This window comes from Lygodium microphyllum, chromosome 8 (genome assembly GCF_053477565.2).
Source record: "Lygodium microphyllum isolate KBCC chromosome 8, Lygodium_microphyllum_v1.1.10, whole genome shotgun sequence".
NCBI classification, from domain to species: domain Eukaryota; kingdom Viridiplantae; phylum Streptophyta; class Polypodiopsida; order Schizaeales; family Lygodiaceae; genus Lygodium; species Lygodium microphyllum.
This window is the reverse complement of record NC_141142.1, coordinates 153,739,131-153,753,012: the sequence shown is the minus strand read 5'-3', so window position 1 is coordinate 153,753,012 and position 13,882 is coordinate 153,739,131. Positions and strand designations below refer to the sequence as shown.

The following is a 13,882-nucleotide window of genomic DNA, read 5'->3' as shown; positions in this document are numbered from 1 at the left end:
GTCTTTGGTCAATTTGTCTCCCACAATCTGAGTGATCTATGCCATGTCAAACATTATGGTTGCTGCAAATTCAGAAAAACCAGCAGTACAAACTGTCCACAAATGGTATTCAGCAGTATGCCCCAATCCGAAACATCAGTGGCCAATCCAAGACAAAAAAGCATAAAAAATAGCCCAAAAATGCATGTAAAAAATAGATTCTAGCAATATGACTGTCATACATGTGTCCAAAAATTGTCATATGCATACATCAATGATGCCAACATGTCATTCATTCAATTCCCAACAGGAAACATCCAATTCAGATCCCAAACAATGTTCGTATGACCCAAAAACATGGGTCTAAAATTGACCATTTTCTTGCAAATTTTATCCATGTTTTTTGTGCCAAGCTGGGAGTACATATCAAGTTGAAGCTACAGAAATTTTCTCAAGATTTTTTAGCAAAAATCAGCTTCCAAATAGTCTCCCATAAATTACATAGAAACTGCCCTTGACTTCCACACATTCTTAGAACAGATGTTGAGTAGATTCTTCATGATGTTCACACAACATGCATCTGTGAGATTCTGCCACTGTTTTATCAATAGCAAATATGGTGCAAACTGGACATAATGCTCAATATGTCCATATGGCTAGCAGGTCTTGGTTATTTTCGATAACAGGTGTTCTGCTAACTTAGCATTCGAAAGAGATGGAGGAAAAAAATGCCTTGTAACAAATGGCAAGTGACCTTGATTACAGTGAGTGATTATTGAATATGATAATATAATGACAATACAATTACCATTCTTCCGAATCGGTTCGTTGTTGTCTTATGCCTTCTTGCCACATTTGACAGTCGTTGATGCAGCTCATCCTATCCGCACTCCCCTTAAAACATTGGCCCATCCTAACGTGAACGAAGATGCTTCCTTATGATCCATAACTCAACTGCTTCATTGCTTATAAGTACTGTAATGGTAATGATCAAAACAGCCTGATTCATTTTAGCTAGAGAGCACAAATCGGTGACAGTCAATTGTCAAGCTATGGCAGACATTGAGGATTCCTTGGGTTATCATCCTTTTATAGGAGGTTCATCAAGAATCATGCTCATGTGGTAGCTCCATTAACAAATAGACTTTAAAAGGAGGCTTTTTTTTGGGACTCCATCACTGATCAAATTTTCAATCAATTGAAATCTCTTTTACTTTCAATACCTATCCTTGTATGCCTAGATTTCTCTAAGAAATTTATCATATATACGGATGCTAGTGAAAGAGGAATTCATGTTGTTTTATGTCAAGATCATGGAGTCATAGCTTATAAAAGCTGAAAGTTTGATGAAAAGGAGCATCAATTACATGTTTATGAGAAAGAGATGTTGGCAATATTACACCTTATTAAATAGTGGCATCATTACATATATGGCAGCCATTTCAAGGTCAAAAGTGATCATCATGTGTGCTGAAATACGTCCTTTCACAACCAATTTTTCCTCCCAAGCAATAGATGGTTAGCCACTCTTCAAGGATATGACTTTGAGATATCTTATATGGTTGGAAAAGACAATGTGGTGGTGGATGCCTTATCAATAATGTGGCCATGTTCTATCTCTACCATTTCAACTGTGCATAAGGATCAGAGCTATGACATTCAAGAAGAGTATTCGCTTGATGAGAAAGCATCCAAAATGATGGAAGAATTTCAACAAGGCAAAGAAGAAGAGTTTCCAAATTATAAATGGCATAATGGTCTTTTATGGTATCAAGGATAGGTTTTCTTGACTCCTCAATCATCTTTCAAAGACCACATTTTGTGAGAGATGCACTCTTCACCTTTAGTGAGACATCATGGTTTATTCAAAACATTTGATAGTATCCATAAGACATTTTATTGGAAAGGTATTTGAAAAGATGTAAAAGATTATATCATGATTTGTCTTCCATGTCAACAAAATAAGGATTTGATGCTTCTACCCGGTGGTTTGCTTCAGCCCAATACCTATTTCTCATGGGAAGTGGATTGATATTAGCATGGATTTCATAATGGGATTGCCTACAATGAAGCACGGGTGGAATAGCATTTATGTGGTGGTAGACTCATTGACTAAATCAGCCCATTTCATTCCAAGAAAAGCTCAATTTACAACAAAACAAGTGGCTAATCAATTTATGGAATGTGTCTTTAAGCTTCATGGAATGCCAATGAAGATTGTGTCTAATCGTGATACCAAGTCTATGGGCAGCTTTTGGAAGAGTTTTTTCTCTTATATGGGGACTATTTTGACTCCTAGTATGGCTTATTATCCAAAAATGGATGAACAAACTAAAATGGTCAAAAAATGGCTAGAAGTTTACTTGCATTATTTTTTCCATGACACACAAAACGCATGGAACCATTGGCTTCATCTTGTAGAATTTTGTTATAATAATACTCATCACATAAGTATTAGAATGTCTCCTTTTGAAGTATTATATGGCTACAAGGTTTAAGTGCCTTCCGCATTATTTCATGATGATGTGAATCCCAATGCTCGTGAAGAGTTAGAGAAGATATAGGCTCTTATGAAGCAATGTAAGGATAACATTGGAAAAGCTCAAGAGACAATGAACGCCAATGCGGATGAGAAAAGAAGATATGTGGAGTTTGATAAAGGTGAATGGGTTTTATTGAAGATTCCAAAATCCTATTATGCTTCTTTTAAGGGAGGACATAATAAACTTGCTCATAGATATTATGGTCCATACCAAATAGTTAAGAGAGTTGGGGATCTTGCCCATCAACTTGATTTGCCTTCAACTACACGCATCCACAATGTCTTTCATTTATCTCAGCTCAAGAAGTATGTTGGCCCTAAAATCCAAGTTCTTGAAGAACTACCTCCCCTTAATGAAGATAGTTTTTATGAACCTGAAAATATTATTGGTAAGCGGGATAAAGTCTTAAAGAACCAAGTTCTTGTGGAGTATCTTATTGAGTGGAAGGATTTGTCTATGAAAGAATCTTCTTGGTAGCATGCTTCATATTTGGAACAATACCCATGGCTTTTTCAAGAGGGTAGTTCATTCACTGGATAGTAATCAGCTTGCTATAATAAATTTCTATTCTAAAGTTGAATGCTTTATCTTCGTCAAAATTTGAGTTTGATAGCATACTTAGATGCTACATATTGTCCTCTATATTTCTATAACTCATATATGAAAATTGGACACTTCTACTTCAAGATATGGCCAGATTTGTACTATAGCGTGTTTTGGGCAGCCTACAATAGTTTGTTCCACTTACATGCTTTTTCTTCATCAACTTATTTGATCTTCTTTATCATGGACTCTTATTTCAGCATGACTTCATATATTTCAAGCTACTCTTATACTCATCCTTGTATCTTGTCCCAAATTCATCTTTGAGGATAAAGCTCTTCTAGGCCATGATGGCTTGTAATAGAGTAAAAGTGCCTTAATGCCTTAGCCAATATTTAGCCTACTAGTGTTAAGTATAAAAGGCTAAGTTGTAACTAGCCAATGATCTTTTTTTCATTTTATAACATTTCATGTTTCAGGTCTCAACCTTCCACCATCTAAGAGGGTACATACTCTTGGCCACCATAGCTTGGGGTGCATACTATGCTACAGCCTCTCAACACTTGATTCTCAATCATTCATGGTAATATCATTTCATGCCTAGCCACCTTACCTTGGCTATGGTTTCTTGGTAAATAATCTATTTCTTTGTATTTCTATTTAATTTTTCTTATGGAAATTAGCTTATTTACATAGTACATATGCAAACATAGGCTATTACATAGTTAGAAGACATAGTTAGAAGACACCTTTATGGTTTTCTCATGTAGGGTGTCAATTGGTGGGTGAGGATGGAAATTATCACCAATGCTAAGGGGAAAGAAAATAAAAGATAGGAATTATGATGAGAATCTTGTGCTATTGAGGAGATCAAGCTCATAGTCATGGATGCAATGGATGATGTCCTTTTATAATGCATCGATGAGTCAAGACCATAGTGTGAAGTGAGATGCAGCACTAGGTAATTTCCTTTTGACTGTCTTGTTATTTAACTTCTACTATTGTTATAAGTGTGTCCTACCCTTGGCGTGTCCTAAGTTTACATGGGGGTCAAAAAGTGAGGCTAGGGGATTAGGGACAAAGTTAGCTAACTTAGGCCACTAGGCATATCTAACTTGAGGACCCCCAGATGCGGTGTTGTGTCTATGAGTATATTTCTTTTTCTTTTTCTTTTTCTTGTATTTTGATTTATAAAGTAGTATAATAGGGTTTTCAACCTCTATAAATGTGATAGCATTGTAAGGGTGTAGAGGGAGCTCACGCTCAACCGCCAAGACCCACGGATCACTTATTGCTTCAAGCATTTCAAGCGAGCACAAATGGCTTTCTCTCAACTAGCTCACGTGCCTTCGATCCTATGGGGGTGTAGTGAGCTTACTATTAGGGGTCAAAAAGCTTCCCAAGATATAACTTTAAACAAACCGCTTTCCCATAACAAACAAATTCAATCTAACTTCTGCTAACCTGTCTTTGCTAAGCAATAATTCTGAACAATTCCTCAACAAACAAGCTTATTTCCCACCATATAGGCTCCATCATGCAGTTTAGTTAGTCGATTATACGAAACACATTATAGTTTTGAAGACAGAGAGTAACACAGGCAGAGAAATCTATTCTATTCCTTCATAATCACAACATCGTTTACAGGCTTATCTGTTCTCTTGACGCGAACATACACGAACAAATTTTTCGAACACCCCTTCTAACTTCCCCAAAAAGACTTATTGTCTACTCATGAATTTTCACATCCGAACATTTACAAAGGCTCAAAACTACACTTTAAAACTACTTAATAGACCCCGAGGTTACACCCTTACCTTGCCTATAACATTAGCACACCCGGTGGATACTATTTTTCCAAAATAGTGGACCTGTGCCCAAAAAATCCCTTAATTTCATTACAATCCAGGGAATTTCATCTAGGTCTAAAGAATTATACAGAGTGTAAAGTGTAGTGGGGCTGGACAAAATCCAACTTACACAAAATACAACATATACTCTATCCATCTAACTACATTCCTGACTGTCAATTCTGATTTGCCTAAATATTAGTTAAAATAGATTGAATCGATTTCTCAATCTCTGCATCATTTTTGGTTTCCTCCTCTTGGAACAACTTCATTAATTTTCTGAACATCTTCTACACTAACATATGTTTGAGTATCAATCACATTCACTTCTGTAAACTGAACATCTAAAATAGCATTCTCCTCTTGCATAGAAGTTTGCACTTTCCCAACATGTACAATTGCCCAGTTTTCAGTCAATACACCACCCTCTAACTTTTCATGTTCCACTAAAATTAATGGATCCGGTAAATCCAAATATGTTGCATTGTCTAATGACATATGTTCAACATCTTGCCATTATTCACATTCAGATAAACCAAAAATTTGTGTAAACACATCCTTATGTCTGCCCACGAACTGCAACAAAGTCTTAAATATGCCTTCATAATTTGTTATGTCTCCTATTGATTCTTCTGTCTAATGAGTAAAAACAAATTTTCCTTTTGATTTATCCTTGAGCTCTTGCACTTGTCCTTTAGAATTTCACTATCCAATGTCTCCATTACCACTCTATTCTTCAGCACTACTATTGTAGTCTTTAACTCCTTAGTAAAGCACTTTCAAGTTGGCTTATGATTCAAATTCATCCTTAATCTAAAACATTTGGTAAGGTTTCTACATAATCACCAGCATTCTCTTCTGAATTGACTGCCAAATTTGTTCTTCTGTTTCAACAACCTCATTCATTAAGTCAGTCAAATCCGCTTTTGGCACAAAAACTACATCAACATCCAACTCATCAACATCTGAGCTTTTCAGCTATTTTTTCGCATCTTTCAATACTTTTAATCTTTTAGTTAACACCCCACAATTTACTTTCAAAGCAGCATTATCCTTTGATAATACAGTCAACTCACTGAAAAATGTGTCCTTCAACTTTTGAATCCATTATGTTACTATAGAGGCCTTCAACTCTGTATCTGCTACTTCCTTATTCAAAATAATTATATGTTCCTCCTTTTCTCTCACTTTTTCTTTGAAAAAATCCCTCAATTCATTGGCATCTTCAACCAATTTATCAAAATTAGCTATCTTAACATTTTCCTCCTAATACATGGAAATCAAAGCATTATTGGAATCCCTCAAAGCTGTAATGGCCATCTACAAACTCATGGCATACTTCTGTTGTCTTTCAATAAACTGCATAGTATCATTCAGGTTTTTAATAACTGTTGATGCCCTCATTGTATTAGTGTTTCCCTGTTCCATATTCACTATTACAGGTACCAATTCTATATGCACATTACGATCAACATCTTTAAACAAATCACCAACTTGTGCCTCTTGCACTTTCTATGAAGTTTTTTGTTTGCCCAATTTAATGGAAATTTTCTTCACTAGAATACTTTGAACTCTTCCTTGCCTACTTAGTGGCCTAGGTATCAGATCACCTGTCAACTCCTGGTCCCAAACTTCATTTCCAAAATCTTGCTCCTGTTTTGCCTTCTCTGTACTCTATTCAATAGTTTGACTAGTACTATAGTACTCTGATCAATGACATCTATTTCTGTCTTCATTTTCTTGGGTGGGGGTTCATTGTCATTCTGAACTAGCAAAGAGATTGACCTTCTTCCCTTTCTTGATCCAGGTTTTCCTATTCTTCCCAAACTGATTTGAGATAATGCCAATTTCAAAGAACACACCTTAGCATGCTCAAAAATCATGCCTAGAAATGCTGGAATCTTGGAGGTCCCAAGTTGCTTCCTCTTGTCCACTCCATGCACCTCCATGACAAATATGCTATACACAATCTATGCCTAATTAAACAGAATGCCTGACTCTGTTGCCGCAATCAATCCAAAATTATCCTTGCTCATATAATCAAATTTCACCAACATAAAGATCCTCTCCATAGACCAGGTCAATTGATTTTTTATTTTCTTATTTTTAGCCTTTTTTATTACAAAATATCCTCTAGCTCCTTCTCCCTATCCAAGCTCCCGAACCATCTGCTCATCCGTTGCTTTATCCAACTCATGGACCCCATCCAAAGGCAATTTGTAATATTTCCACGCAATAAAAGTTAGTTGGTTAGTTCGAAAGTTAGTTAGTCAATTAATAAGTTAGTAAGATTACTAACTAAAGACTAACTAAGGTAAAAATTGACTGGCATTAATAGCTAATAGTTTTCATTTAATTAAAAATATATTTAAAAAAATCGAGAGTCATAAATCTGACATTTTTCTCGGATTGATAAGGACCGTTGCCACCCTTCACGAAAAGTACAATGTGAACGGGACTTATGAGTCATATTAATCACTAGTATTAATGTGTATAGTTTGAATGGTCCAAAAATATTAGATTCTTGGGGGGGAAAAAAACTATTATATTTTAGGATATTATCCTAAAAAGATAGAACTAAATTTTATTTAAAAGAAAAGACAAGTGATGTTTTAGTTAGTTTTGGAGATTTTATAAAAAGAGAAATAAAGAAAAGTGACTGGCAAAATCGTGCGCACAGCGATCGCAGTCTACAGGCACTAGACAGCACTTAGAATAGAGAAAAGAAGAAGATGTCAACTAAGAGCTTTCTAACCAAGTGTCTTAGAGTTTTACCCCCCTTTTGGAGCCAATGCAACCATCAGATTTATGATCTGAGCATTAGATCACTGAGTCTTCTAAGAGCCCCTTCACTCTTGTTCTCAGACTTATCCCCTCCTCTCTAATTCATTATAAATATGAGGCATGGGGAGGCACAAGGGAGCATAAGGAGACCCCGAAAGAGAGAGGGAGAGAAAGAGTATACCCCTCCAAGAGATTGTGAGAGAGAGCTTGAGAGAGAGAGAGAGAGAGAGAGAGAGAGAGAGAGAGAGAGAGAGAGAGAGAGAGAGAAGAATTACCTCGAGAGGCTGCACAATTTTCCTCTATCTTGATCCTCGATTTAATCATCTTCGCTTTCGCTCTCCCATCTCGAATATATTCCACCTTCTTAATCTCTTTAGTCTACTTGCAGATGATGGCCTCCAAGTGAAGAATGTTGTGTGCGGATGACAATTCTACAACCAGCCAACAGAGCTTTGGGCGAAGGCATCACTATCAATCCAATTGCGGTACCAGCCGTAAGTAATGTATTTTCAAATTGATAGATGCTTGTTTTAATGCTCGCAAGAGATGCATTAGGATCCATACCTTGTGGTGCTAGAATAGGTCATTGAAAAGGATAAATCGCATCTCAAATATTCAAAGATGAAGTTTGTGAAGTGCTTGTATCAAAGGGAGTTAAATTGCACCTAGTTGATATGTGATGAATCCATGCATAGCATAAGCAACGTATGGGACACTAAAGTATTGAGCATCGATGAGTCTTTGATTAATCTTTACCAAGGATAATATTGTTTAAAGTTCGCAAATGCATATACACGGTACATACATGGGAGAGATTATGTAAACTTTACATCGATGACATGCAACTCCTTGCCTTAGGAGAAAGGAAAATAAAGCCAAGAAAAAATGTTGCATAGTAGGGAAATGCTAAAAGATAATTGTCACTTAGAGAAGAGGCATAAATACTCTTGCTAGTTTTATTAATTTGCATTGGAATGAGAGGACTTACGTCATGTATAGTATTGGAACCTTTAGCATATGCCTTAGGCTAAAGGAGGGAATATTAAGTACATTCTACTTTTGGCCCCAAGGGGGAGAGCGAATATGCGATGGAATTATTGTCGCGTCTATTATTGTATTGCTTGGGAAAAATACCATTAGTTTTGTTGGTTGATTGAACAACACCCTAAATGTTTTTCTTTCAATCAAGGGATTGTTGCATTGTGATTTGGATAAATATTCCAAGGCTTGTGTTGATGGCAAATGCATGGCAGGGGTCTGTAATGACAAGTTGCCATGGGAATAAAGGAATGTTTTTCTAGAATATGATATTAGGGCTGATTGCTTTGATTGTGCTTGAATTTTAATTGGATTAATTAAGGAACGATATTTTACACGCGTGGATCATCTCCAAGATCACATCGCCGATTATCCCGAGAGGGCATTGCTCGATTCACAGGTCGGTGGTCGAGTGGTGAAAAGGCCAACCACCACGGAAATGGCATCTCACTCCTAGACCGCTTGTGGGTCAGGTGGAGCTCTGGACACCCCTTTCCTGTCCAAAATGGAGCTGGAAATCCCCGTGAGCCCAATGTCTGGGATGTTGGAAGATCCTATCCTAGATAAAGGATGGAAATTTCAGTGCCATGAGACTTGGACCGGGTACTTCTGTTGGACAGAAGGGATACATAATTCTCCTATATGGGCAAGAGACAAAGATTAACTTAAAGATAAGTTAAGGAACTTGTTTGATAAAAGGACTGCTTGTTTTGTTTTTGTGTATGTGTTGTAAATTACGTGAACGAACTCTATGCCCTAAAAGGCTTAATTAATGAAGCTGATTTTAAATGTCACACATAAATGTGGTAGGACCTAATTAGACAACTAAAGCTATCAAGGGAAGTGGGTGGACGGAATCCCCCGATGGGTCTGTCCTATGGCTGGGTGGTCCCAGAGAACTAGGAGGCTTCTCAAAAGGATTTATTGTCAGATGACTTTAGGTATTGTTAAGTTAGAACCCGTCTCATGCCGTTTTAGGGGATCGGAATGGGATTATGCCCTACAGGCAGAGAGGTTAAGCGGTGCATCCCTCTCGTTTCCCATTCTCTATGAACTAAGTGGCGCCGCATAGTGGTAGACTATTTATTTTGGAAAGAAACAGCTAAGTGCAACACAAATATTGCACAAAAAACTAACGCCTGCAAGAGAACACTCTGAAGAAGAAGTTCCTATCTTTGCAAAGCTGAAAACGCAGACGCTTTATGCTTCAAAATGCGGACAACACCATATTGGGGAATATGGGAATTTCCCATAAGTTTGGGACATGTGGTCAAATCTTTAGATTTGTCATAACTTGAATACTAAACTCCAAATCGAGCACCCTATAGCTCAATAAATTCCAATTTTCAAGCGCTTTCCAATGATAGGTCACATCATATGGTTTTGAGAAACTTATGGGCATGTTATTCGGGTGCAACCTATTTAGTATTTAAAAAATGAGAATTGGGAGATTCCCAAACTCACTAATGTTGTGTTGGAGGAAACGCAGAAACCCGAGCTCCCGTTTACGATTGTTCAAAATTTGAATGAAAGAATCTGCACATGTGGTGTCAAGATTGTGGGAGAGAAGGAAGGAGTCTCGCTTGAAGCTTTCTTGCTTGCACAATGGGGGAAGACACACAAGGGTGGAGGCTGAAAACAGTTTTCCTCTTCTTAGTTGTGTAAGCCAAAAGAACTCAAGTACAAAGAAATAGAAGAACCCTCTATATGGGTCTCAAACCAAACTCAACTAACTAAGGTGGCATACTAACTGAGCCACGAACTAGACTAGATAAGGATAGCTATCATGTAGCTATTATTCATGGGCGGTGTACCAACCGCGTCTGCAACTGACAAGTCGGTGACATAAATACACAACGGTCACCCTGGCGTATCACGAGTGGAGCTCGATATGTCAACACTCCCCCTCGAGCTCAATCCCAATTCCTGCACACCAAGCAGGTCTCTGAACTTGCGCAGCTTCTCTGCGCCCAATGCCTTCGTGAATATGTCAGCTACCTGATCCTCTGTGCTGACATAAACTAGATCAATAAGACCTAGTAAAACCCTCTCTCGCACATAGTGATAATGCACCTCAATGTGCTTTGTTCTAGCATGATAGACTGGGTTATTTGCCAAGTGTATACTACTCATGTTGTCACAATAAATGACAACTGGCCCATCTGTAGACTGATGCATATCATAAAGTAGCTTATGCAACCAAGCTACCTCACATGCATCCATTGCTGCACCCCTGTACTCAGCCTCTGTGCTCGACAAGGCAACTGTAGGTTGTTTCTTGCTGCTCCAAGTGACTGCAGCACTCCCAAAAGAGAACACATATCCACTGGTAGATCGTCTATCAGAAATACTACCAGCCCAATCAGCATCAGTGTATCCATGCAACTGTATCTGAACCCCAGTCTCATAAAATAGTCCATACTGCAATGTGGACTTCACATACCTGAGTATGCGTCTAGCCGCATCCAAATGTGGTTTCCTTGGAGCCTGCATAAACTGACTTACCAATCCAACAGCATAGCTCAAATCTGGCCTGGTAATAGTCATATAAATCAAACTTTCTACTATGCGTCTGTACATAGTAGGGTCTTCTAGAAGCTCACCTGCATCTGTGCTCAGCTTCACATTCTGCTCCAAAGGAACTAAAATAGGCTTACAGCCTGTCATCCCATATTTGGACAGCATGTCCAATCCATACTGCCTCTGCAAGAGCTGTATCCCACTTGGTGATCTAATCACCTCAATGCCCAAGAAATAACGCAGCTCTCCCAAATCCTTCATCTCAAACTTCTGCTTCAATAGCATTTTCACATGAAGGATATCTTCATCACTGTCACCTGTCATAATCAAATCATCAACATAAATGACAAGTAGCATAATACCTTTCTCTGTTTTTCTCACATAAAGTGAGAAATCTGCCTTGGAAATCTGAAAGCCAATAGTGACAAGATACTGTCCTATCTTGTCAGACCATGCTCTAGGTGCTTGCTTCAAGCCATACAAAGCTTTCTTCAACCTGCAAACAAACTCAGGATGAACAGCATGCACATAACCTGGTGGCTGCTCCATATAGACCTCTTCTTGCAAATCACCATGCAAGAAGGCATTCTTTACATCCATCTGATGTAAAGACCATCCCTTTGATGCAGCCATAGCAATGACTGCTCTTATAGTTGCCATCCTTGCAACCGGGCTGAATGTTTCTTCATAGTCAATGCCATATGTTTGTGCATACCCCTTGACTACTAATCTTGCCTTGTATCTGTTCACAGAACCATCAACATTGTGCTTCACCTTATAAACCCACTTACAGCCAATTGCATTCTTACCTTTAGGCAAAGGTACCAATTCCCATGTAGCGTTTGCTTCCAAGGCATCCATTTCTTCATCCATGGCTTTCTCCCATTTTTCTTTTCCCATGGCTTGCTCAAAAGAAGTGGGTTCTGGTTCCTGTATCACCTTGACCATATATGCATAGTGAATGGCTGTAAATCCATCATATTTCAGCCTATCCACAGGATGCCTAACTCTGGTAGACCTGCGCAAAGTGGGTTCACTCCCAGGTGCTCTCAAAACATCCCTGGTCTTCCTTACTCCAGGTGTAACAATAGAAGGAATACCCAACTCATCATCAATGCTCTGTTCTGAGCCACTGGATTCACCATCCACATAAGAGTGACCTGCATTCACATCAAACATGGGCTGATCAACCTTCTCTTTTCCTTTTCGTGATACATGCATACCACTATCTGCATTACTTTGAGAAGATTCTCCTGATCTCAATCTGCCTGTCCATGGCAAAGAATGTGAACCACTGCTAGAGGACGCTCCAGGTCCACTAATATTTTGTGACTGCTGCTGTGAATTATGTGCAGCATTAACATTTTGTGCATCTACATCATCAATCACATTTACTGGTTTATACCAGCTACTCATCTCATCAAAAACAACATCTCTGCTCACTGTAAACTTACGAGTAGAAGGGTTATAGCATCTATACCCTTTTTGCTGCAGAGAGTAACCAATAAAGATGCACTTCTCAGCTTTTGGATCCAACTTGGATCTCAACTCATCTGGCACATGTACATAGGCAATGCAACCAAAAAATTTCAAATGAGAAATATCTGGTTTCCTACCAGTATACCTCTCCTCTGGAGTCATCCCATGTATTGCTGCAGTGGGAGTCATGTTCATTATATAGATTGCTGTGGCAACTGCTTCAGCCCAATAAAAATCTGGCAAGTCTTTTTCATTGAGCATGGCACGAGATACCTCTCCAATATGCCTGTTTTTTCTTTCTGCAATTCCATTTTCTTGTGGGGTATAACTGCATGAATATTGCTGCTTTATGCCATGCTCTTGTAAGAACTTTGCAAACTCATTTGAGAGGTACTCTCCCCCTCCATCTGACCTTAGGAATTTTATTTGTAGACCTGTTTCTTTTTCAGCCATAGCTTTAAGGGTTTTGAAATGCCCAAAAACTTCACTTTTCTTTTTCATAAAATACACCCAAACTTTTCTGCTATAGTCATCAATAAAAGTGACAAAATAATGACAGCCTCCAAGAGATGTAGCTTTAGTAGTCCACACATCAGAGTGGATTAATTCCAATGGCTTCTCACTCTCTTGAACATGTCTAGGAAATGGTTTCCTTGCCTGTTTTCCAAACTGACAGGCTTCACATACCTTATGCATTTCTGCAACCTTGAATTTTGGCAATCCTGCAACAATATTTTGGGCCTGCATTGATTTAAGTCGCTGTACATTAACATGACCAATGCGTTTATGCCAGATATCAATATCTGCAACTACACCGGTCCCATGTGCAAACATTGCTGCACTCAATTCAGACATGTCTGCATCCAACGTAAACATTCTGCCCTTCTTCTTTCCTTTTGCTATCAAGCGACCTTTATTTTTCATATCCTCAACAAAGCATCCATGAGGATTAAATCTGACCTGCAAGCCCTGTTCAACCATTTGACTGACAGAAACCAGATTCTTGGTGATATTCGGGACATGAAATACATCGGACAGGTATTTCTTTTTCCCATCCTGCATAGACAAGGGAATTTTTCCAATCTGCACAATAGGATGTGCAGTATCATCACCAGTCTCCACAAATCCTGGTTTTTCCATTTTCCT

At 38.4% G+C, this 13,882-nt stretch overlaps 1 pseudogene; it reads right to left on the bottom strand.

Moving 5' to 3' along the window:
* Positions 1-5,749: 5,749 nt before the first annotated feature.
* On the bottom strand, positions 5,750-6,280 carry LOC148033019 (uncharacterized; annotated as a pseudogene).
* Positions 6,281-13,882: the final 7,602 nt, after the last annotated feature.